The sequence below is a fragment of the Dunckerocampus dactyliophorus genome, chromosome 21, assembly GCF_027744805.1.
Source record: "Dunckerocampus dactyliophorus isolate RoL2022-P2 chromosome 21, RoL_Ddac_1.1, whole genome shotgun sequence".
NCBI classification, from domain to species: domain Eukaryota; kingdom Metazoa; phylum Chordata; class Actinopteri; order Syngnathiformes; family Syngnathidae; genus Dunckerocampus; species Dunckerocampus dactyliophorus.
Genome location: NC_072839.1, coordinates 8,824,795 through 8,850,565, shown reverse-complemented (window position 1 = coordinate 8,850,565; position 25,771 = coordinate 8,824,795). Strand labels below are relative to the sequence as shown.

General features: G+C 41.9%; 1 long non-coding RNA gene across 1 annotated transcript; it reads right to left on the bottom strand.

The window, feature by feature from the left end:
• Positions 1-2,312: 2,312 nt before the first annotated feature.
• LOC129173907 (uncharacterized) lies at positions 2,313-22,315 on the bottom strand. Its single transcript, XR_008567324.1, has 3 exons — positions 22,117-22,315; positions 19,722-19,790; positions 2,313-2,430 (listed from the first exon to the last, which is right to left on the bottom strand). It is a non-coding gene; the product is annotated as an uncharacterized LOC129173907 (long non-coding RNA).
• Positions 22,316-25,771: the final 3,456 nt, after the last annotated feature.

Below are 25,771 nucleotides of genomic sequence, written 5' to 3'. Positions count from 1 at the left end.
GAACAAAATCATATAAAATATATGAAAACGGTATTTTAAATGATAAAAAAAATAAGTACAAATGAGCGGCAGTGGCTCAGGAGGTAGAGTAGGTCATCCAGGTTCGATCCTTGTCCTGCTACCCAGTCACTGTTGTTGTGTCCCTGGGCAAGACACGTCACCACCTTGCCTCCGGTGCTGCCCACGCTGGTGTGTGACTGTAAATGAATGCTTGGTGGTGGTCGGAGAGGCCGTAGGCGTGAATTGGCAGATGTACAGTAAATGATCACCGCCGGTGTGTGACTGAGGAGTAAATGAATAATGGGTTCACTTCATTGTGAAGCGCTTTGGGTTAACGTTATATAAAATCGAATGTATTATAAAATATTAAAACCATTAAAATTAATAATTAATTATTAAGAAGTACTCTAAGAATGAAAACTATTGACAATTCACACGCGGCTCCGTTTACGATCAACCATCGTTTCAATCGACAAACGTTACCTCACATGACTGAATTATCAGGAGTCTTGATATTTTCATTTGAGAATTGATTTTGGAGCATCAAGAGCTGGTATCGGAAGTATCGATATTTCAGTATCGATCCGCACATCACTAGCCAAAGTCATTTGAAGTCAAATGAAGTTGGATATACCACATTTGTGATCTTTTGATAAAATACTACAAACTGATGTCAAAGATGTGTGATGTTACATGCATGTTACATTGTCTAATTGCTAAACTCATTGAACATCATTGAAACAGTGAGATTTACTTATTAGCCTTTTTACTGATGTGACAAATACGTCACGTCAGCCTTTCTATAGCAAGTTGAAGGCTAAAAGCCTGACAGTGACACTTTGCTAGCTTGTTTTCTATGAATCCATTGAAGAAATATAGTAAGAGCAGTTGAATTGTAATATTTGACACCCTATTCAAGCATTACAGTCGTTAAATGGATTTAAAATGAGGTTTTGTGGCAAAAAAAATAAGCTTTTGGAAATGAGCCAGCTTACCTGACACACATTTTGGGGAAGCCACATCCATGGGATAGTCACGTGACTATCACATGACAACCACTCCAAAATGTCTCACAGTTAGGTACGTGATGAGTTCAAGTCGAGTACATTTTAACTAGGGTCCGGGCCCCCGGACCACCTTTTGAGAAGCTTCCTTGCCGCTTGACTTCCAGCTGTGCTGCTAGCAGCCAGCGACCTAGCAATGATGTCATGCTCATCCTGAGACAAAAACAGTTTTGATATTACATCATCGCTTCTAAACCTGGGTGCAGCGACGAGACACATGCGCAGCACACACGCGCACATACGCACACACACACACATTTGGGATAATTAAGCGTTTGCAGCTCAGCCTCCATTGTTGACATTCAGAAGCCTTTGACAACGAGTGAATGTGCTGCTAATTTGGCTTTTTTATGCTTTAGCAGATGCTTTTCACAGCAAATGAGGATCTCAGGATAGTTTTTTTTGGGGGGGGGAAATGAGGAAGCCTTCAATGTGTCTCCACGACAAGACCTTCATGCAGGAAAGGGGCAATTAGACGGTGAAGAGCGGCTTTCCTCCATGCCCGCTATCACACAGCTTAGCGCCCTCACTTCCCCCACAAGACGCTCAATAATGAATGTTGTGCTTTGGCAATGTGTTGTCGCACGGCTGTTTTCATAACACACTTTCAAGCTGCCTGACACTCTTAATAAAGACATCTTTGTACAACATCATCATATGTGACACACACACTTCCACAGAGGAGCAAATCCAGAAACTTTTAATCAGCAAATATTTGCCTGCAAGAGGAACTTGATAAGATGACCATCATACTTTGATGATGACCAGGCTTGAAAGGACACATCACAAACAGTACACACAGTATTGTTGTGGTTTATGCAAGCAGGGAGAGTTGTTCTGCTCTCTAATATTACGTCTTCTTTGACAAAATTACAGGCTGCTGCCGCTCGGCCTCTCGGTTTTATGGGTTTTAAAGTGCTTAAATTGATGGAAGACGCTAATTATTATTATTTCTTTATTTTAGGGTTAGAAAGCAACCAAGCACTGCATGAAACATTTTTATTAGGGCTGTCGAAGGCGCGTTTTCACTGTGGCCTTAATCCTTCTTAGTCATGTTCTGATTCAGCCCGCATTTAATCTTTGTTTTAGAAAACGCTGCAGGCCAATAAAAATCGAGACGTGAGCCACCGCAGGCTGCTGGGCAGGACTCGGGCCACCCTTGCTTTAGAATGACTTTTTCCGTTATCGAAGCTTTATTATTCTTTTTATCTTGCCAAATGTGTGCCAGGAGGCCAAAGCCAAACTCACCCGAAAGGAGAGCTCCAGGTTTTCTCCGCCACACATCTCCGTGCCCGTGTCGTAGGTGCCCAGGTGCTCAAAGTAGGCCTTGCTGACCGCAAACAACCCGTCCGCCATGGTTGGGGACCTGAGGCACATAAAAATATGATTAGGGTCAACTAACGAAGGTAACTAAGTTATTTAATTAACTACGTAAAAGTTTTTGCGTAATTAGCGCATACACATCACGGCAAGCCACGGCTCTCTGTTTTGACGACAGACAGTGAGACAGTGTCGCTCCCAACAGAGTCACACAGAGTCTGCCTCTCTTCTAGAACTTTATTCTGACCTGAATAATCAACAGCAATGCAATTCCGACACCATATACAGTATATGTATCTCCAACTCACAAACACGTCTCTAGTCCATTCAGTCTTGGAACGACACTTCCTCATTATCACTCGGGAGATGCATTCAGGGACACTGCGAACGTCACAACAACGTCTTTATCATGTGTATATGTGGTCTAAATAAACAGAAAGACAAAGAAAACAATAAGTGGATATTCTTATCACTCACTTCGCAACTCTTAATGCGGAAGTACAATTTTCTGCATTTAAGTATGCTTGGAAATCCCAGAAAATAAACCCAAGACATGAATTCAACTTAAGTTACGTGGTGTGTTTGAATGCAACCCCTCATTGCTCATAATAACATGGTTAAAATGTGATTCAAATGTTATGCTACTATTAAAGAAACTAGTGTTAGGTCAATTAGATTTGATTTTCGGACGTGTGTGCTATCTTTTAGCTTGATTTACATTTTCAGTTCATTTGGCGCTGTTAATACCTACAAATATATATAATCCTGCCCTGTCATTTATATTACTTTCAATAAAATACAGTAAAAATGGGCATGCTAATGGTGATTAATCATAATTAATTAATGTGAAAACTGTGATTAATCAGACCAAAAAAATTGTAATCATTTGACAGCCCTAATTTTTGCTATTGTTTTTTAGTTAAATATTGTTAAATTGTATTTTTAGAATGTGTCACAGGCCAATAAAAAAATGGGCCGTAAATGACCCCCGGGCCACACTTTGGACACCCCTGTAGTAGAGGATCATTCATATTTCATGCAATGACATCATTAAGTGTCATTGTGACAAATTGAAGCTATTTTAATGACTACTCCACTACATTCCATTGACAAATACTATTCACAGTATTATAACAGCAACACAGATCAAATATACGTTTTAAAAAATAATATTTTATTCCTATAATTCGGTGCTTAGTCCTGGGGCCACTGTCAAATCCTGCATTGACACTTGAAAACACATTAACTAATTCATTTAATGAATTACATTAACATTTTTCTCATGACGGTCCTCACAGATGTACACAGATTCCGACACTTAAAAAAAAAAAAAAAAAACTTTATTCCTACCTTAACACATCAACAGCAGTGCTCAGTTCTAATATCTCCAACTCACAAAGTCGTCTCTCTTTTCGTCCTCGGAACCAAAGCAATTGCTCGGAACAACACTTCCTCATTCTCCAAAGGCGAGGTGCATTGACAGACACGCCAAATGTTAAAAACACAACAAAAGCAGGTCTGAGGTCTACTAAGTTTATTCAGGAGATCTTTTTCAATCTATTTCCCACACAAATGCTATATAATAAGTACCTGTAACTCCAGCCTATAACCCAGTTCGGAGGAATTGCAGAGAGGCATGCAAAAAAGATTGCAAAGAGCAGACGAATTCTATTTATTAAATTATGTTATCATTTAATAAACATACAGTATATTAAATATAGTATAAAATCCTGTATTGTCATTTATCTTTCTTTTAGTAGAAACAGTAGACAGTGAAATTTCAGACATAGCTGCAAACAGTGATTAATCAGGATTAATTCATTTGTAATGTGTGATAAATCTGATTAAAAAATTGACTTTTTTTCATTGGACTGAAAAATTCCCCAAAAAAGCACAAAAATTACAGATTGTAAGCCCAGAATTAATATTTGACAAACGTAAAAGTGCAGTCATTATTATTACATTGATATATTTATCACTTTTTAACTTGCTCACCGACTGGCTGGGAGAGGTCACATGGTCTTTTAGTGGCAGCCATTCGAACCTTAGTAAAGTTACCAAATACTGTATGGTTCCTTGCCTGATTAAATTAGGAAATGTACACTTGTACTGAAATGTACTAATAATACAGTACAGTAATTCCTCCTTTATCACGGTTGATTGTTTCCAGACCCAACTGCGGTAAGTGAATTTCCACAAAGTAGGATTCAATATTAATAAATGGAATATTTTAACACTTATAGAGGATAGAAAACCTGTTTATGACCTTCTAAATATTGTTTTAACATTATTAGAGCCCTGCAGACGTAAGATAACACCCCTATAGTCACACTATAGGGGTGTTATCTTATGAGAATAATAGGAGTTACACTCCTATTATTCTTTGTTTACACCACATTGTGCAACTCTTACATGCAGGCTATGGGATTTCTCATGGGACACAAGAGACAGCCGCCGCTAGCTACCGAGCTAAGTAGTTAGCCTCCAATTTATTTATTCTGAACTTAGAAAAAGTTTTAAAATGAGTGGGGAAAAGGGAGAAAGTAAGAAGTCAAAACGTACCACTTCCACACGGAATGAGAGGAGAACTTTTTTTCCCACTATGTCATGTTGGACTCTACATTCACAGCTGACATCATTATTGCAAGTCAAGGTAATATAAGCTAATGTATCATTAATGTAACATTACTGACCAGAATACAACATATGACTTGTCTTCCAATATTTTTTGACTAATAATAGGCCACAAACAACCACAAAACAGCTATCATTTATTTATTTTAAAGCACGATGGAGTGAAGGAGCGATGTTCAAACCGTGATGTGATGTACACGGGGCTACGCATTTATAGTTAAAACCGTTATAGTTACAGGTTTAGTGATCAGATTTTGAACAATACGTTATTTGCTTTCTTGTTTCGGATGCCAACAATTTCTCTCTGAGTTAATGACTCTAAAAAAAACACAACCTGTGTTCAAATAAGTAAACGTGATGATGATCTCATCTATGTAGCAATGCTCACCTAATAAGCAAACTGAAAGGAACAAACGTCACCATAAATGAGCATCCGACAAAACGCAACAAAAGCACGCAACTTAAGGAAGCAGGGGAAAAGTCATGGCAGTGGAGTGCCAACTATAAAATCTGCATTAAATTACATTGATTATGCTATTATGCTTTTCCTCTTTTTCTCTTTCCTGACCTATAAATGTTGTTACAATGTGGTATTCTGGTGTTAAACGATGGGGTTTGCGCATTTGGAAGTGAGCCCTGAAAGCAGTTTTGGATGGCTCTGCACGCTGTGTTTTTGTTCCACTGACGTCAATACAACCCGGACTTCCTTATCTGGGCATGTCCAGGCACACGCTGTAGGCCTGCCCTCCCACCGCTGCGCTTTGCTCTGTTCACGGTGTTAGCACGTCGAGCAATGGCTGCCAGGAAGTGTTTGTTCGGGTGTGCCTAAAGAGGCAAGCATCAGGCAGAAGTGGTTGGAGTTGCTGATTCCCGGCCAGCAAGAGAAAAATATGCTCATCTGTCAACAGCACTTCACACGGGACTGTTTTGTGAACATGGGCCAATACGAAGCTGGAGTATCCTCTAAACTGTTGCTGAAGTCCGACGCCTTTCAACGTTACATGGTGATTTGAAGAGTCAGAAGAGCAAGCTGTAAGTAACAATTTATCAGTGTCCTAACTGTGTTTATTTTGTGTAAGCGGTTGTCTGTGTAGCATAATAGTGTACGCATACAGCAAGCGGAGGGAGTGTGAACCATTCACAGTGGAGTGGGCTTTGCAAGAGGCGTGCCTAGAGGAGGGCCCAGGGTGGAGTAAATTACACAGACCATTTGGGCGGGAGGCAGGAAACCTAAGGAAACACCGCAGGAAGATGTGCAGAGTCTGGAAGATTTAGAAAGCTTTCTGTGCGGGTTAGCATGTGTAGCTGCTCTAGAGGAGTCCAGAACTCAATACAAAGGCCCGAAAATGAGTATAATAGGTCCCCTTTAAGTTGTCAAAGACATTAAGGAACTGGTCAATCTACAGAGAAATGAAAAAGGCACAGCCCACAAACAAAGACTATTTATTGTCATCTAATTATTTATAACAGCACAAGCAAGTACGCCAAATTCAACAAAAGCAAACAATAAATTTCAAGTATCGAACATTACCGTAAGCTGCAGTTTCATTTATTCGTGCATTATACAATGTTTCTGTCAGTTCTTTACTCATGTCTTTATTAATCATTCATGTAGCTTTAATTTAAGGCATTATTATGTTCACTTTACTTTTTTTCTTCTTTCTTTTCATCACTGACAAGGTTATCTATCCTTTGCTATAAAAAAATAGAAGAGAACTCAGAGAAAATAGAAGAGAAGAAAGATGGCAAAAGATGCAAAAATGTATCATAAAAGCAAATACAAAATGTAATGGTAGGTAGATAGATAGATGCTTTATTAATGTCCAAGAGAAATTCACGTATGCGGTGCGTGGAGATGATCAAAACAAAATGAAAGCGAGTACAACAAACTGGACAAACCTAAAAAGAAGAAACGCAACAAGGCTAAAGTGTATGGATAAAGTCCCGTTTGAAGAAATAGGACAACACAAGGACGCTGATACGGAGCACATGCACCAAATCATCACAGAAGTCAACAGAAAACACGGACCGTCAAAGTCAAGATGCATCAAATCAAAAGAAGCAAATGTGTTATTGGATGAGAAAGACATTCTGTCAAGATGGCGCAACTACATTGAAGATTTATTCCAGGATGACAAGGTCCACCTCCAGCTATAAAGAAAAACATGGAAGAAGTGAAAAATGTCCAACATGAAACATGGAAAATCGGTCGGACCAGATAGAATACCCGTTAAAGTCATAAAGTCATAGAAGCACTTGGAACAACACAACTGACAGAATTGCTTAAGTCATTTACGACAACGGGCAAATTCCAAACACTGATTTTTATGACCTTACCAAAGAAACCAGGAGCCACAGACTGTGATCAATACAGAATGATAAGCCTAATGAGTCACAGCACCGAAATTCACCTTAAAGTACTAATGACGGCAAGCGCAAGGAATAAAATACATCCAGAACTTTTGACAACCTAATATGGCTTTCTTCCAGACAAGGCCGCCATAAATGCTGATATTTACACTCTGCATGTTCATAGACAGATCAAGAGACGTGCAAGATGACTCACACCTGTGAAAGTCCAAAGCATTTGATCAGGTAAAACATGAAAACCTCTTCCCAGTCTTGAGTGAGCTGGATATTGATGAGATCCTGGGGATGGGAAGAACTCTGTACTGGGAAAAGAAGCCCCTATTCAAAGATTTATCTTACTTCCTGATTAGTTTAATATCTACAGTCAAATGATCTTATGCGACATCGGTGGTCAAGCTGGATTAAAAGTTGGAGGAATAAACATGAACAACCTCAGGTGTGCAGATGACAGCGTGCTAGTGGCAGATTGAGAAAAAGCTACAGAACATCTTACATAGTAGTAGCCCGTCGCAAATGAACTCACTGCAAATGTTAACAAAGCTGAATGCATGACATCACATGCAACAACAAGAAAGTCAATGATGACAGACGTGGAAAAGAAATAAAAAAGCCAAATCCTCATAATCATGATGATGCCTGATCTTCAATAAGTGTGTGCTGTAGGAGGGGAATTACATGAGTGTGGTAGAGGACTACATCAGATGGTGCAGTTCAAACTGCAGCCGAATACCTCCAAGACCATAGAGATGGGGGTGGACTTCCACCGGAACAAACCACATCTTCATCCTGTCTCCATCGAGGGTTCGGAGGAGGAGGTGGTGAGGACCTATAAGTACTTGGGAGTGTAGCTGGATGACAAGTTGGACTGGTTAGACAACCTGGACACGAGCCACAGGAAAGAACACAGTCATCTGTACTTCCTGAAGAGGCTGGTGTCCTTCAACATCTGTAATAAAATGCTGCAGATGTTCTACCAAACTATTCTGGCCGATGTTCTCTTCTGTGCTGTTTTATTTTGAGGATTCAGCACGAAGAAAAAGGATGCTGCTCAGCTGGACGGACTGGTGAGGAGGACGGGCTCTGAGGTGTGCACACAGCTGGATCCTCTGAAAACTGTAGCAGAAAAAAGGACTCTGGGCAAACTCCTGTCCGTCCTGGTAAACGTCCTTCACCCTCTCCACACCACATTCATCAGGCCGAGGAGTGTTCAGCATAAGGCTGCTGTCTCTGAACTACTCCACCAACAGACTCAGAAACTCCTTTGTCCCTACAGGTCCATATGGTCTATGACACATCACTTGGAGGACATTAGGACTTAATTGGAGACACTTTAAACACCAGCCAGCATCATACTGTCTAGTGTTGCACCTCTATAACATGTACATCCATGCGCACACTCTTCTTTTAGTTAAGGTGACCATATTTTGATTGCCAAAAACCAGTACAATTGGCCCAAGCAATGGCATACTCAAACAATACCTGTCATTTCAATATATTTATAGTAGAGATGCTCCGATTGATCAGCCAACGATCAGTATTGGCCGATTTCCGTGAATAATCACGTGATCGGCATATGCCGATAAATGCCTTTCAATGCTGATCACAAAAGCCAATCACCTGTGGCTCGCACTATTGCAGCGATCCATGCGTGCAATGTAGTGTCTTGACCTAACTAACGTCTGGGGCAGAGTGCTCCTCCCACTTTCCTTCACACTACGCAGGCGTGCCAAAACAAAAACATGTCTGCCGTGTGGAACTTAACTACCAACACATGCCACAAAAACGACTATATCTATCAAACGGCAGCTAACGCAGCCATGTGGCTAACACCCGCGCATAGATGTGTGACAGTCAGTAATAACCTGAAAAATAATTTAATTCATCGACGAGATCCTGAGATGGCCAGCCTTTCTTAGCAGTGGAAGACACCGGGTTCAACGAGTGCTCTCTCATTTACCTGGAAGTCCTGCTAGAGCTCCACCAATGTACTCTCACATCCAAAGTCTCCTTAAGGAAAGCGTCCCATCCTCTGTATGTTCCACCAGTGATATATGTTCTCTTCAAAAAGTAAGTAAAATATGTTTTTGTGGAATTTAAGGTGATTTTATGGTTCATTTTTTTAATGTCATAAAGCTAGCAGCAGGGGTGCAGCCAGGAATTCTGGGTCCTATGAAAAAAATCACATTTTACTTACAAATGTTATTAATAATTACCTATTTTGTGGGCAGTCAAGGGACCTTGGAATTGTCCTAACTTTTCCCTTTTATACGGCACCCCAGGCCAATAGCACTCATCATAAATACATTGAAAAACATATAAATAATCCATGTCATTGGTATAGCATAAAACCCTGATCGGAGCATCCCTAATTTAAAGTGCTCCTCTGTATGTCCTGTATAGAAAATTGTTATATTGCAAAACACAATGTATAACCACACACAGACAGAAATTCCAAAGGAAAAATATTCCAAAATTGACACGAAAATAACTCAAAAAACATAACAACTCAGGAACTTAGATTAGATGCTTGTTAAGTTTTGGAATGTAACCAATATTTTTGGGAAAAATGTGCCCTCTAAATTTGCAACAACTTGGCAACATGAACCGCCATTGTGTATGATGTCCCGAATTTTACGAGACTTCAACTTGCCAAGCGCCAGAGGATTTACTCTGTGCATTTATTTTTGCTTTTTCTTTGGCTTTTTGGCAGGGATTACATCATGTGCAGCAGAGTGCCCAAATTGGTAAATGACACACAATGATAACCAGGACATTGTCATCACAGGCCAGGACGTGAAAACAGGACATGGCAGAGCCTCACCAGTCCTGATAAATTAAAAAAAAAAGAATAATGATAACATGAAACAAATATTCATGTTTGTCCATTGAACTGTATTCTATATGCATTTTCTATGTGAGTCCAATCGTTTTTAAAAATGTATTTCCTGGTGAAGTGAGGCTGCCGCGAGCGTGCCTGCGTACCGTCCGAGTGCGAACTGCGCACTTGGATCAGGGCACCTGCCGGTCTGTGTTTGTCAGTTTGTGTTTGTCAGTATGTTTCTAATAATATAATGTTGCAGAAACTTTTTTTATAAACCGTGACATGGATTTCTTTGAAATGTGGTTCTTAAGAGAACTGAAAAAGCGGTATTAGAGAAACAAAAAATCTGTAATTGCAACAATTCGAAAGAGACAGCTTGAATGTATCATCAGAAAAGAAGAAAGCAACAAACAACATATATCAACAGCCTCAGAAAGTCCATGGAAAATTTCAGTAATATACATTTTATACACAGAGCAGACGACACAGAAGGTGTAATAATATAAAGTGTGATATTTAATAATAGTGACAAGAAGAAGAGCGCTCTTAAACAAGAACATGCTCGGTCGTGCTGCTGCAAGCTGCCATCGGTCTCCTAATGAATACTTGTGGTGCCGCCGTGATGCCAGCAGGAAAACCACATGTGAGCCAGGCAGCATGGACGCTAAGTTTCATGTTTACCTTCATTAGAAGGACGGCAATCCCCCATCAACACACCTCACCTGCCAATTAAATCACATTCTTCATCATCATCATCATAACTACAGGCTGCACTCATCACGTCATGCTTCTCGCCTGGCACCGTCTCTAAAGGTGCAATGCCTCCTTGGCTCCAAATGACCCGAAAAGCAGAAGAACGCCACCAAAAAAAATGTTCATGTTATTCATAATTATGAGATGAACTGAATGAGATTTGTCGTTCAGCTCAATAAGGGGGAGTGGCGTTAACGGCTGTCACTCAGTTCCGGCATGTGCACGAGCAGTCTCAGAGAAGCTATCGACAGTTAGCAGGCATGGCTGAGCAGGAAGAGGGCAGGACATAGTACGTTTGAGCACTAGCGTCCCCCTATTGCAGTCTATTGCAGTGCTTTCATTAATTACTATTTCAAATGTTGTGCGTTATTATGCACTGATACCTAACAGCTGTTAATTGCCTGCCGGCTGGCTCGTAATCATGCGCCGTTCGCAAACGAGTTGAGCGATGAGAACCGGTTCGCAGATATAAGAATATAAGACATCATTCTTGATTGCGACTACAAAATCGTCTGTCATCGTTCACGTAAAAGAGACGTTCAAAAGACTCGACTCGTTCGCGAACATAACAGCATGTGGAGTATGTGGAGTTAGAAGTGTGCTTTTCAAGATGTAAGTACAACATCACTGATGTAAAAGGCAAGAACATACATGTGAAGTGTACATTACGTCCCACAGCAAAGTGTGTGTCTGCGGCCATTGTGAGTAACACTAATCTCATCAAACATCTCTCAACACCACTACAAAGCCAAATCCCAGTTCTTTGACATATTTGAAGCTTCTTCCAAAAAGTAACACAATCATTACTTTGCATGCTGACTAATTACATTTATAAAGGAGTAATTCTGTTACAAATGCACTGACTTTTTTGGGGGAAAGTAACTAGTAATAATAACTAGGGATGTCTGATAACTCGGTGGCCCGATATTAGCATAAAAATGTGATATCGGTAGATATCAGCATCAGGTTTTTTCCCGATAATGAAAAACAATTTAAAAGAATGCTGTATAGATGGACCTTTGTCTGTTTGACATTGACTGTCCTGAAGTCGGCTAGCTCCCCACATTCGCATCTGGGACAATAGCTGTTAGCCATTCAGTGAAGTACAAATAAGCTGCACTCCCTGAAGATCTTGACGTTCTTGCCAGCTCGTCGATCTTGCTCGGTAGTGAATTTGCATTTCCCATGATAATAGAAGGCTTGAATCTCCACTTCCTTGCTAGCCGCTTGACTTTCATCTAAGCCCTGGCTCTGATGCCTCGATACTGCTTCTTTACCTCCATGGGTAAACAGGGCATCATACCGATGTGCTCTCGTGGCACATAAAAATGTGCTGGAATAAACAAACAGAGCTGCTTGAAAGGCAGCCGGTTAATTCCACAACAGGAGATATGTGATGTTCACATATTGGTATCAATTGATATCGGTATCAGAATTTGAGAGTTGGACAATATTGGCATATCGGCAAAAAAGTAAATATTGGACATCCCTAACAATAACTAGTAGGTTAATCTAGCCCAGTGCTTCTCAAATAGTGGGGCGGGTCCCCCCTGGGGGAGACGCGGTGAATTGTCAGAGGGAGTGTGAGAGGCAGGGAGTACTTTCAATGTTACTGCAGATGTGCCAACATGTACAAATTTATTGTACTCAAGATGCAATTTGACTCTTGGGTAGGCTTGTTTGCTTCACAGCTCTCCATTTTGTTGCATTTTCCTGGTTTCAGTTTCGAGTTCAGTCTGTACAGATAAATAAATACTGTAGATATTATCAGTTTCTCAATAGTATTTCAAATTGGTAGTTGCTCTGTGGATTAGTCTGTGATTAGTCTACTCCTTGAGAGGTAGGGTCTGCTACAGTTGCTGCAGGTAAACGTGCTGGCCTGGGTGCTGCGTGTATTCTCTGCTGTCTCCTGAGCTGCTGCTCGTCCCATCTGGTCTCTCTCCTCTGCTTCTGCAGATGTTCTGCTTGTTTGATGCCGGCCTTCACAGTGAACAGCCAACTGACACGGTCTGACAATCCTGCTTCCAGGTCTGCTGGATCGATGCCGCAGGTCCTCATGTCGTGCTTACAGAAGTCGTTGTAGCACAGTGCAGGCCGTCCTGTAGGGTCTGGGGCCAGTGGCCAACTCGCTATAAAGAACATCCTTTGGAATGTGGTGGCTCAGCCAGTGCAGTCATCTCTGCGTTAGCATAGCAAACATGTTTGATATCCCTGCCTGGACCAAGACGCCGTTTTGGTGATGATAAAAAAGTAAACCAAAAAACTGGTACCTTCTTGAAGCTCCTGTCCTCTACCAGAAGTCTGGGAACTTGAGGGTTCTGCATAAGAGCGGTTCCAATTATTGCACTCTTCTGGGTGGTGATGTCAGATATTGTTCCTGGTATCTGCTGGAGTCATCCATTCTGCTTGGGGGTTACTGCCCCATGATTGGGGCAATGTTGCCTTCACATCCTGCATTTTCTCTAGCTCTTCCTGCAGCCCAGCTTCTCGCTTCTTCCTGATGTAATCTGTCTTCTGATGTTTATCCACCACCACTATGTCAGGCTCCTTGGCCATCACCAGTCAGTCTGGATCTGGAAGCCCCACAGCATGGTTGTTCTCCGGTACACTATTCCTGCTACCTGGTTGTCCATGTCTGCCCTCCCTGCGTCTTACACCCTGCTGTGATGTGCTGCACTGGCTCTGGAACGTCTTTCCACAGCCTGCACGTGGGGTCCTGTCTGAGCTCGCCTCCACTGATCTTGTCCTGCCATGGTTAGCAACTTTGTGCTCTTTCAGTCCAGCCAGTACTTTTTTTCTCAACGTCAGCCACTTCTTCAAGTTGTCAGTGGTACATGCCATGCAGAGGCTCGCCTTTCCATGACAGCCCATGTGGCTCCTCCTCCTGTCTGGGCATCTGTTGCCTCAGGCATTCACCCAGCAGGCCATCCTTGGGGCCAGCCGTCCTCAGCCTCCTCATTTCATTTTGTGTGTAGCCTCAGGATGCTGGACTTGGGGTTTGATGACATAGGACATACGCTGGATCTCCGTTACAAACTAAACGTATCGGCTGACACACACATATTTTGTAGTCCTATTTTAGTGTCTACTTTTCTTTTTTTTTAGATTCGATAGCACTATATTTGTTTAAATGCCAGCCATCTTCTTCTACTGCTGCCTCTCACTATTGCCTCCTGCAGAGTGGAGGAAGTATTGCATGAACAAGCACTCATTACTCTCTTTAAGAATGAATGCTAGTTTACATCATTTGGGTGCTGTTTGGCGGGCCGGACGTGGCCCGCAGGCCACCTACGGAGGGCCTTAGGTAGTATAGTATAGCAGAGCAGCACTTTTAAATGTTTTAATCTCACAAATTGACCCCCCTGCACCGCTCCATTCCCACATTCTTTCATTGTGACTGGGGGGGTGATGTCATGGTCTCATCCTCTTAGTGGGGCACTGGCCACCACGCTGAAGATTGTACTAGACGGAGGGGGGGGTGCCACCATGCTGATGATGGTACAGAATGGGCGGGGCGGCTGGTCTGTGCTCCGTCAGCTAAATCTAATTGTCTTCTTCTGTGAACACGACTCAGACTCTCTTAGGATGCGACACTGTGTGATGTCATCCGCTGTGTGTTCACTTTGTTAGGTACACCGTCTAATCACATACTTCCATGCACACTTGAAGGCAGGCTAGGTCTCAATTGGCACACTTGTGTACTAACAATTAGTCTTTTGAGTGCATAAGTGAGAGTACAATAAAATGCAGTACACTGTCAGATGTTGCACTCAATAGCCACCATCTTGGCTATGTAGAGGAAGGGGAGGGACTAATTGGAGTGGTTGCAATTCACCATTAAAAAGGAGATAAGAAGAAGCGGGTAAATATTGTGATTTCTGGTAGGTGTGCAACAACAGTAAGGTATTGGGGACAGCGCTACACTGCGGAAATCCCCACACATCAGGGACTAAGTACACAGTGCAGTATACTTACTGAAGTGTACTGACAGAAGTATTCCATTTGAGACACAGCAATAGCGTCTCAGCACGCCGCGATTACTGCCTTGCCTCTTCCACGCTACCCTGCTGATCACGGATCAGCGCCTCTGTATGGCTGTGACGGAGCAGCCTCTTGTTCCAGGACATTCCAGGTATACGGAGAAGCCGGCCTCCTTCCTGTCCCTGGCCTGGTGGTGCTGAGTGACAGGCGTCCTCTCAGCCGCGTAATCAATCTGCTAATTGGTGTCGGAGGGAGGGGCTGCCCCTCCTCTTTCTTTGGCTAATTTGTCTTTGTCACTCACACACACACACACACACACACACACACACACACACACACACACGCGCGCGCACACACACACACGCGCTAATGTGCTTTGAATGACACAAAAGAGGGAAGCTCCATGTTCCAGTGGTAATCACAGCTGGTTTTTATACGTTTCAAAAGTAAAGTAAATATCTCAAGTCACTCCTCATCAAACACGTCAGCCTGGCACACGCTAAAGCAACAGGTGGCGCACTAACCCCTGACCTTTTGGCTGCTCTATAGCCAATCACAGACCTGAATAATTTCATACAAATACAATTAGAAATACACTCTAATAAATGACCCCATAAGAACATACTGTATATGTATACAACTTTGTACTTGACTTGAACTCATCAAGTCCCTAAGTGGCATCTAGTAAACATTCTGGAGTGATTGTCATGTGACAGTCATGTGACTATGCCAGGCTATGACCCTGACTCATAAGAATGGCACCGGTTAGCTACTGGTGCCTCATTTCGGTGCTAAATTAATGCTAACTCAGTAACATCTCTCCATGCCAACGCTTAACACTTCCTCATGATGCACCAATCGCCATCACAACGAGGTGCGTTCACAGACACCGGAATTCTCAACATCAACATTTCGACACAAGCATGTTGTTGCGCTAACTTCATTTTGCTTTATGAATACATGACTCTTGCATGTGAGCAAACACCGCTAGTCTAACATCACCACAACTGTGTATCGATTATCAATTTCTACTCCAATCGTGCACTTAAACTAAAAATCTTGTGACTTTTTTTTTTATCACATTCCCCGTGTTATGAATTGCTGCTGGTTTTGCTGTGGTTATTATGACAATTTCGTTTTATTCATATTATTGAAGTATTTAAATGACTATTCTGTTGAACTTGCATGTCACAAAAGCCCTTAAAAATCAAAAGGTGTTCTTTTTAGACAACATTTTTATGTTTTTCTTATATAGAGAGTACACAATGTATAGAAAATAGCAGCAGTGTTGTTACTAATAATTAATAACACAACGCTTAAGCTTTAAATATATGTAAATGTAGTTTTTTCCAGCCTTTTTATAAATGAAAGAAAAGAGTCCCCGCCGCATCTTTTGATTTTTCTGTATGTGGCCCCCTGTAGAAAACGTTGGGGCACCCCTGGTTTAAGTACACAAAAATAAAAATGCTAGTTTTCATGTTCCTGTAGGCTGTTCTTCTTCACACTGACCAAAATCAACATCATTATGAACAACGTTATGAACATATACATGCAGCATGAACACATGAAAATGAGCATCCAGTATATATTATGAGGATATACATACTGTATGAACACATGAAAATGAGCATCCAGTATACATTATGAGGATATACATACTGTATGAACACATGAAAATGAGCATCCAGTATATATTATAAGTATATACATACTGTATGAACACATGAAAATGAGCATCCAGTATATATTATGAGGATATACATACTGTATGAACACATGAAAATGAGCATCCAGTATATATTATAAGTATATACATACTGTATGAACACATGAAAATGAGCATCCAGTATATATTATGAGGATATACATACTGTATGAATGTATATCCATGAAAAAGAGCATATATATGATGAAATATGATGAAAGGGAAAGTAAGAGTGAGGTTATTGTGCATGTGAGAGGCAGCATGTGGCCTTTAAAGAGCTCTTGACATGTCAGTGATTTACAGGCTGCTTCAAGCTGGGGGGGGGGCAATCAAGCCGTGATTAGACGTCACTGATGGTTCAAGTTTTTTTTTTTTTTTGATTGCACGCAGGAAGCCAGCTCAGCCTCCGCAAATAAACTTTTTTTTTTCTGAAATCCAAAAAGAAGGGAAGGGAAGGCAGAGGAAAGCCTGTGGATTAGGCCCCCAGTGCCCCCTATTGGCCCCCACATTATCACTGATCCTTTTACACACACACACAGACACACACTAACCCTGATCCTCCATCCTCCTCACTCTCTGACATGTTTTCACGACTTTATCAAGTTTGTTGTTTCCTTCGTTCTCATTCTGGCCACAACATTAGGTACACCTGCACGTTCAAACAGGGGGTACCTAATGTTGTGGCCGAAATGAAATGCATTGTTATTGTTACTTTTCCAAAGATGATTTCATGTCAGCTTCCACCTTGATTGTGTGGCTGTGCACAATAATGCTCTTAGCGTAGCTAAGCCCCACATTATTAGCATTCACGCTGCTCTTACGTAAAAACCCTCGCAAACCCGCTGCACCCTTTCACTCCGCTAATGAACGCCACCATAATACACCATCATGTCCACCGCACAAACGACACTTGAAGAGAAGAGACAGAATGCTGCTTAGCACATCACAACACATCATAGCAACTAGGCTCCCCGAGTGGCTCTTCTACTCCCAGACCTCCTTGTAACAGCGCACGGAATCCATGACCCCTCTAGCATTCGTTAGCATGTTTTATCCTGAATGACAGTTGCAACAGTCAAGCAGCAAATATTGGTGGACATGTCCCTTCTCTCTGAGCTTTGTATGATGTTCATTTTCACTTATGTGGCTTTCCTTTTCTTTGGTGCACTGTTGCTTGGAGGCATAATGGAGTGTGAAAAGATTATTCTTCCTCAGTGTGGCTGTGCAGGCACACACTGCATCGATGCTCACGTATTCTTCCACGCTAATTAAGTGTTTCATTAATTTATGGGATCCAGACCTGACCGTGATATGTGAATTTCCTCTCAGTAGGATTCCTTATTTCTAAACCTGTTTACGACCTCCTAAATACATTTTTTAAACATTATTAGAGCCCTCTAGACATGAAGTAACACCCCTATGGTCACCTTTACGTTCGTATTGCCCAATAAGTAGCCATAATAAGAGTAAATAAGCCATCTAAGACATAAATAAGACTTGTGCTTGTGCGCGTGTTCATATAAATGCGTTTCCTAGAGGAGCAGAGGAGTGACGGACAGGAAGTGATGTTGGGGTTCAGAGTTGAGTTTAATCTTGCCGTGAGTTATGTTTTTATGAGGGATTACTGCGCCTGTTGTGAGATCATTCAAACCTGCAATAAAAGCCTGTTGTTCCTGTGGTCAAGTCTGATACTTGTGTGTCTCACGAACATTACAGTAACATTACTGACACCTAGTGACCAGTGTGGAATACATCTTTGAATGCGTCTTTTGAATGCCTTATATTTGTATTTTAGTTAATTTTGCCATTTGTATGTTTGAAATGCTTCATTTAGGCAAAAAAAGGTAACATTTGCTTCAGTATGACTATGTATGATAGGCAATAGGCTGTATTCAACCGCAAAACAGCATGATTTATTAATATATTTTTAAAAACCGTGATAGAGTGAAGCCATGAAATGTGAACTGCGCTAAACAACACACTGTAGATGTAAGTAAATCTGATAAATGTGATTGAGTGACATTTTTTTACATCAAAATACTCTGGTAATACTTGTAATATGATACAATGGTATAGTCCACAATAGCTCACTGCAGTAAATGATTTAGTGTTTCAATATAGTCATCCATTATAAATATAATAATACACGACAAAAATAATATATCATAGCTTCATGTGGTCACAAATGTTGGAAATGATATTGAAGATGTTTTTTATTGCAAATGAATCAAATTTTTCTTGAAAATATACATTTTTGCGTATCATGTGTTCAAACTTTAGTTTTTCCAGCGTAGATTGCAGTCTAAGACTTGTACAAGAAGAAGAAGACTTCAGGTGGGCACTGACGACAATGAAGACGTCCGCAGTGTGACGCGCCACACGCCCGTTAGAGCGTGGCCGCTACACGACACACACACACGCTGAAATGTGACGATTTTAATGTGTCATTCAGAACAAGGGTAAACTTTCATTGTCTTGACAAACACGACATTCCTCCCCATGCGGACGCCGACACCCCCCACTGCATTCAACACGTGTGTGTGTGTGTGTGTGTGTGTGTGTGTGCTAGTTGACAGACTGGTAGCAAGTAGGTGACTTTTTACACACCCGCCTGCCACTTTTCTAGCAGAGGAGAAGAAGACTTTCCCAAAAGTCCAGTCAAGAATGTCCTCCGGCCAACATCAAGCGGTAAAGCGTGACCTTTGACCCTGACTTTGGGAAAGGCTGACGCTCTTTAAGAAGAGCATAAACATCAATTAGCACAGTTGATGTTTTTCTGTGCAGACGGAGAGAGAGGGAGAGCAGCCTGGTGTCCAATGAGAAGTTTGGAGGTTTGCTCAAACACCTGCAAAGCCTGCTATGATCCTCCTCCTCTGATGTGGCCTTTCTTCAAGCGCTGCAGTCGCACAGCAAAAAAAACTTTCCAGGCTCCGAGGCAATAAAGATAAAGGATGAGGAGTTTCCCACCTGCTTGCGGGGGCGGGGCTACGTTGGCCTGGATCTATGTGGAGTGCTACACAACTACACGTTCATGGAGTATCTCCTGGAGAAGCTCGTGTGTGGAGGGACTTACCTTGCTCCTGGTCATGTCCTCCACGATGATCACCAGCGGTGAAGTCCACGTGCTGTCCCACAGAAGCTCCTGAAGACGAGACGGTGAAGCGTCATCCAAACAAATCATAAAAGCGACCATGACATGTGTGGCGGCTCCATAAAAAGCTGCCATAAAGACATTTGGACTCTTTTCATGGGGTCTTTAGAGCTTATAAAAGAGTTCAGGTGCGGGGAGAGCTTCCACGGACTTCACGTTTCTACTTGAAAACGACTGAAAAGATCTCATCAGCTTCCTCTCCTTCATAAGACGTTTTCTTTAATATAATAATAAAATCATAATTCTATCATACTGTTAATTCCTTGGTGACACACACGGACTAAGAAGTAAGCCATGTTGCATTCAGGTGTCGTCCATGGCAACCTGCACTGACTCACCTGACTCACACACACACACACACACATACACAGTTCAAAGCAGTTGTGGCTGTCTAGCCTGCACGCTTAATGTTTAAGTATTGGGAGCGGCTGAGGAGAGCAAATAAAATAACTTTGCACACATTCTAACTATTGTGAAACTGCACTGGAGCGCCGCCTCAATCCTCAATCCATACTCTTTCATACTCATTTCTACTCCATCTTGGCATCGAGCTTTTCCAAAAGCCAGCAGGTGATGTCCCCTGAAGCACAGAGAAGGAAGACAAACGAGGCAGAAAGAAGGAACGGGATGTTTGTGCACCGTGATTGTGCACGCTAAGCCGTCTAACAATGTTGCTAAACATTCTGACATGGGGGCCGGGTGGAGGGGGCGGGGGATTGGGTCCCGCTCCATATGGACTCATATAGTCGTGTCAACAAATCACAATGTGTAGGTGTCGTGTCGGCCATCTTTAAACGCAACGGCGGATTAGCCATCACATGTGACCTTAATTGTGTAACGACCTCAATCCCTCCACAATTGTTTGGTGGAAAGCAGCCTAACTTTTGCTGCGTCACCTCCACAAGCAACACCAGCGTGGGAACACAACGCTTTCAGGTATTTTGTAGCTCGTACTTGAAAAATGACATTTCCATAACATCAAACCACATGTTGTACCATAGAAATTCCTTCAAAAAGTCCACCTTGCACTCCAAGCCTATAGGTGGCAGCAATGAGCATAGGAATGTCATGAAGATACAGTACGTCTTTAAAGATGCAGCAGTTTCATGCCACACACGCCTGCAAAATACGGTGGGAGTGGATGACGTCTTTTTCCACTTGTCGGCAGGTGGGACAGTGGTTCCATCCTCAGTCCTCCCGTGACCATGTTGAAGTACCTTTAGGACTCAAGTCACAGCTTTGATGATTTTAGGCTGGACTTGACGATATCATCGAAGACTTGCGACTCAGGACCTGACTCGGGTTCTGTCTGACGACTTGAAAACATTTGAGATTTTCAGGGGATGCGTTGAGTTCCCATTCAAAGGTGATTGTTATTATGTCTTTTCCAGCAAGACAGCATATTTTCCCGTTGAACCTGCCTCATTGAACGCATCTATTAGCATCCAATCAGGTTTAAGGACAAACAACAAATGTGTGGATTACATTTTTGTGCACTGATTAAGTCCTGAATGCTATGTCAGCACTCTTTTTCTTTGACTAAGTCTTGTCACACTGGTCTTATTTTATTTTAAAAATTAAACAAAATGCATTCGTTTTATTTGGCAAATTTGTTAAAATGCCGTTTTATTTTGGAGACACAAAAAGAGTGCTTGAAGACTTGGAAGGACTTGTGAAATTTCAAGCCTATGACCTTCGGGCTTGACTCGACTTGTCTTGTCTGGACTCGAGACCTGACTTGGACGAGCACGTCTTTACTTCAGACTTGCAAATCACTGACGTGTTCCCACGTCTGGTCGTTGCTCCTGATGTTGCATCATCAGCAGTTAAATGCCGTATGAGTGTTAAAACACTTTGCGTACCTTAAAGGTAGAAAAGTCCCGTACTGACCATTTACTTCTCCTGCTCACAAACAAAACATGCAGGATGTTGCAACACCAAGGCCGTGTCTCAATTAGTGCACTTGTCTACTTCAACTCAGTCTTTTGAGTACCCGGATGTGTCCACACTCAGAAAGGTGAGTGTGGACACTTCCCACCCTCAATAGTTGCCACCTTGGCTGCGTCGCGTCTATTTTAACACACGGCTCGCTCCTCACACGCCGAACCCTCCTGCTAGCTTGAGGTTGATGTTCTCCTCCGATTTCAGATCGACATTTGCAATAAAAGTGACTGTTAATTCATGGTTAAATTAGGTTCAGCTGCAGAGCCTCCCCCTGCAATTCTTCAACTGCCATTGTCATCTGTCATCATAAATATAAATACACCTCACACACTTATTCAACACATTTGAAGGTATAAAATGCGTATGTACTCACCACTAATGAATGATAATGATGATGGACAACAGGTGAATCCTAGTCAACCGTGCTTATGTCTGCTGTGGCACCATCTCCACCTCAGTCTGAAGCGTTTAGCGGCAGTACAAGGCTTCCCTGCTCTGCAGGCCGCTGGGTCGTTTCTTTAACCCCCATCTACATAATCCACACTGCTTACCTGTTGTAATTGCAGTAATGACTTAGCATCGTATGGTAGCTTGTGTTCATCTCGTTGAAAGTTTCACTTCTGCGTCTCGCAGCAGCTATGGTGCATTCAAGGACTGAGGTGAATTCTCAGCGCTTGACGAACCACCATTACCCGTGAAGCGTAAAAAGATAAACATGTAGAAATTCGGGTCACGCGTTCGAGAATAAATTCCTAAATTTATGAGAATAAAGACGTAAATTGACGAGAAAAAGTGAAGTTGTAATAATACGTGTCATACGTGTCAGAGGGAAAATAGAACGTAGCTCTTCAGGAAGGAAGGAAACTTTCCTCTTGCTTCAGGCAAGCTTTTATTTATAACGTGGCAGCAAAACAGAGCAGATGAGCATTTAGCATTTAGATTAACTCCCTCCGCATGCCCAAGGCCAAAGGTCACATATGAACCACCCTTTCATAGCTGTCTCAGGCAATGCCTGTAACATAACATTACGAGTTTTTCCCTCTTTTTTCCTATTTACGAGAATAAAGTCATAAATTTGCGACTTTATTCGTTTAATATTACTAGTTTTCCATCCATCCATTCATTTTCTATGCCGCTTATCCTCATTAGGGTCGGGGGTATGCTGGAGCCTATCCCAGCTGAGAGGCGGGGCCCTGGACTATGTCGCCAGCCAATGGCAGGGCACATATAGACAAACAATCATTCACGCTCACATTCATTCCTATGGACAATTTAGAGAACCTGACATTCATGTTTTTGGAATGTGGGAGGAAACCGGAGTACCCGGAGAAAACCCACGCACGCACGAAAATCTTGCGAAATCTCAGATTATTTTAATACTGCGTCATAACAGGCATTGCTTGAGACAACTATGAAAAAGGGGAACTTATATAACATTTGGCCTTGGGCAAAATTGATATTACGGCGACAAAGTGTCTGCGATTTCGAGAATAAAGTCATAAATGTACGTGAATAAATTCGTAAATGTACGAGAAAAAAGGCTTACATTTACGACTTTTTTTCTCGTAAATTTACGACTTTTTTGTGCAAATTTAAGACTTTATTCTCATTTAAAAAATCTGTAATTTTGAGAATAAAGTCGTAAATGTACGTGAATAAATTTGTAAATGTACGAGGAAAAAAAGGTGTACATTTCCGAATTTATTCACGTACATTTACGACTTTATTCTCGAAAATTGCAGATTTTTTTTTTCAATGTGGCCCTAACGCTTCGTCGTAGAATGTGTTTTCTGTGGGGGTAAAAAACAGCCCATTTTCCATTTTTTTTTTTTTTTTTTCACAAAAATGCATGAAATTGCGGGGGCCGTGAATGCTGAATCGCAAATGTCCAATATATATACAGTATGTATGCCTCTTCAAGTGTGCTGCGAGAGAATTCCATTTCAGACACATCATATATACAGTGTTCCCTCGTTTATCAAGGGGGATAGGTTCCCAAATTAGCCCGCAATAAGTGAAATCCGCGAAGTAGCCAACTTCATTTGTTTATAATTATTAAATACAGTATGTTTTAAGGCTGTAAAACCCCTCACCACACATTTTATACACTTTTCACAGACAGGCAATAACATTTTCTCAAATTTCTCTCTTGTTTAAACACTCGTTTGAATTTTAATGATCAACCTACAGGCCGGACACGAGAAATTACGAAATCACTCACGCGCATTTCACTCCTGTGACCGTGCCTTTTCGTTCTGGCGTTGTTCCGCTGTACTGTAGCGTTTTTGTATCCTTGTTAAAACATATTGCTGCAGACGAACCGAAGATTCATTTACAAGCTAGCAAGCGAGCAAGCTAGCGATGGCATAGGAGACATGGCAGGACAGCACGAAGGTTGATTGAAGCACTAAAAGCACCAAAAAAGTCCCTAAAAAGGCCTAAAAACTCCAAAAACAAACTCTACAAAAGGAGGAAAAAAACTCGCTGGAGGCTTCAGGCCGCCGTGCACTTGCCAAGCGTCCACGCCATCATTTGGCGGTGACGGTCGTCACTGAGCGGCAGGTAGTCGGCCAGTGAGCCAACATGGAGGTCAGCCAGGATGAAGTTTAATGAGACGCTAACAACAAAGTTAGCTTGCTTCCTGGGAGAGGGTTTGGATTTTGTGATATAAAATGATCCATCTTCCAAGATGTTATTCGTGTGTATGTCACATAAAACATCTCTCATTACTGTTTACTGAGATGTTTTATTGAAATGAGTGCGTTACAATATGATTTATTTTATCATTGCATGACTGGTTCCAGCAGTAGGAACCACTGTAAATAATGCATACATGCTAGCATTAGCATAGTAGCATAGTTAACATGTTTTCAGTTCAATTTACCCCTCAGTTTACGTACATTTATCGGTTAGTGTACAATCTTGTCGTGTTATTAATACACTAGATGAGTCCAACTGTGTTCTTAATGTATTTTTACCACAGAACGGCCATAGCTTCTAACAAAGAAGCTAGCTTGCTAGCTTGCTACGGAAGTCTATGACGTCATCAGTGGTTGACTCCGAAAATATTAACACAAAACACATTTTTATTGTTTTTACAGGCATAAAACAATTCTAATGGCGTATAAATGATGACTTAAAGGTATAAATGAACATTTAAGGTTACTTTTACCTTCATTGAAGATGTGCCTCTGGATGCCAGTGTTGTCAAAGACACAGCGTGGCAGCGAGACACGCCACGGACACCATCTTCCTGTTTTGTCGTGAGTTATTTCGTGAATTCTGTTCAGTTCCATGATGTTTTTCACCTTCTTTACCAAAATGCCGGCACCGGTAACTTTCTTCGGATCCATTTTGGGTTATTTAGGTGAGAAACAGTGTTGAATTCAAGGAATAAGTCGTGGCTAAAGAGGAAAGTGGTGTCCGTGTTTTGTCTCGCTGCCGCATCGTTGTCTTCAGTGAAGGTAAAAGTGATGTTAAATGTTCATTCACCCGGTTCAATCATCATTTATATGCATTCGGAATCGGTTACTGCGTGTAAAAACGGATTACATGATTTAGTTAGCGTCCGTTTGAGTCTGGAACGAATTAATGACGCTAACCAAGGTTCCACCGTATTATGTTGGGCTATGTTGTGTCGATAAAAAGACGCCAATGGTGACAAATGACAGGAGGCGCATTCAATGGAATAGGCTGCATTGATCATCATCTTCCAGAACGGTGATATTTCGCTCAGGATGGTTCCAGAAGCATCCTTGCTGCTTCCTGCCTGGCTGGAGTGTATAGCTTTCCAAGAGGAAAGTTGAGCAGGGTGAAATGTGGCAAAGAGGAGCAGGCGCTTTATAATTGATGTTTTCCCATGAAGAGGATCCCCTCCCTCCCACTCAGGTGCAAGAAGACATCTTTGAAGGTTTTTTTGGTGCTCTCCCAGGAGGAGGCGAGCCAATCAAGTCCCTCCCCTGCTATAGATCGCTGCTATAATACAAAGCAGTAAAAGCGGCTCCCTCACTCAGGAGGCTGCAGCTCGA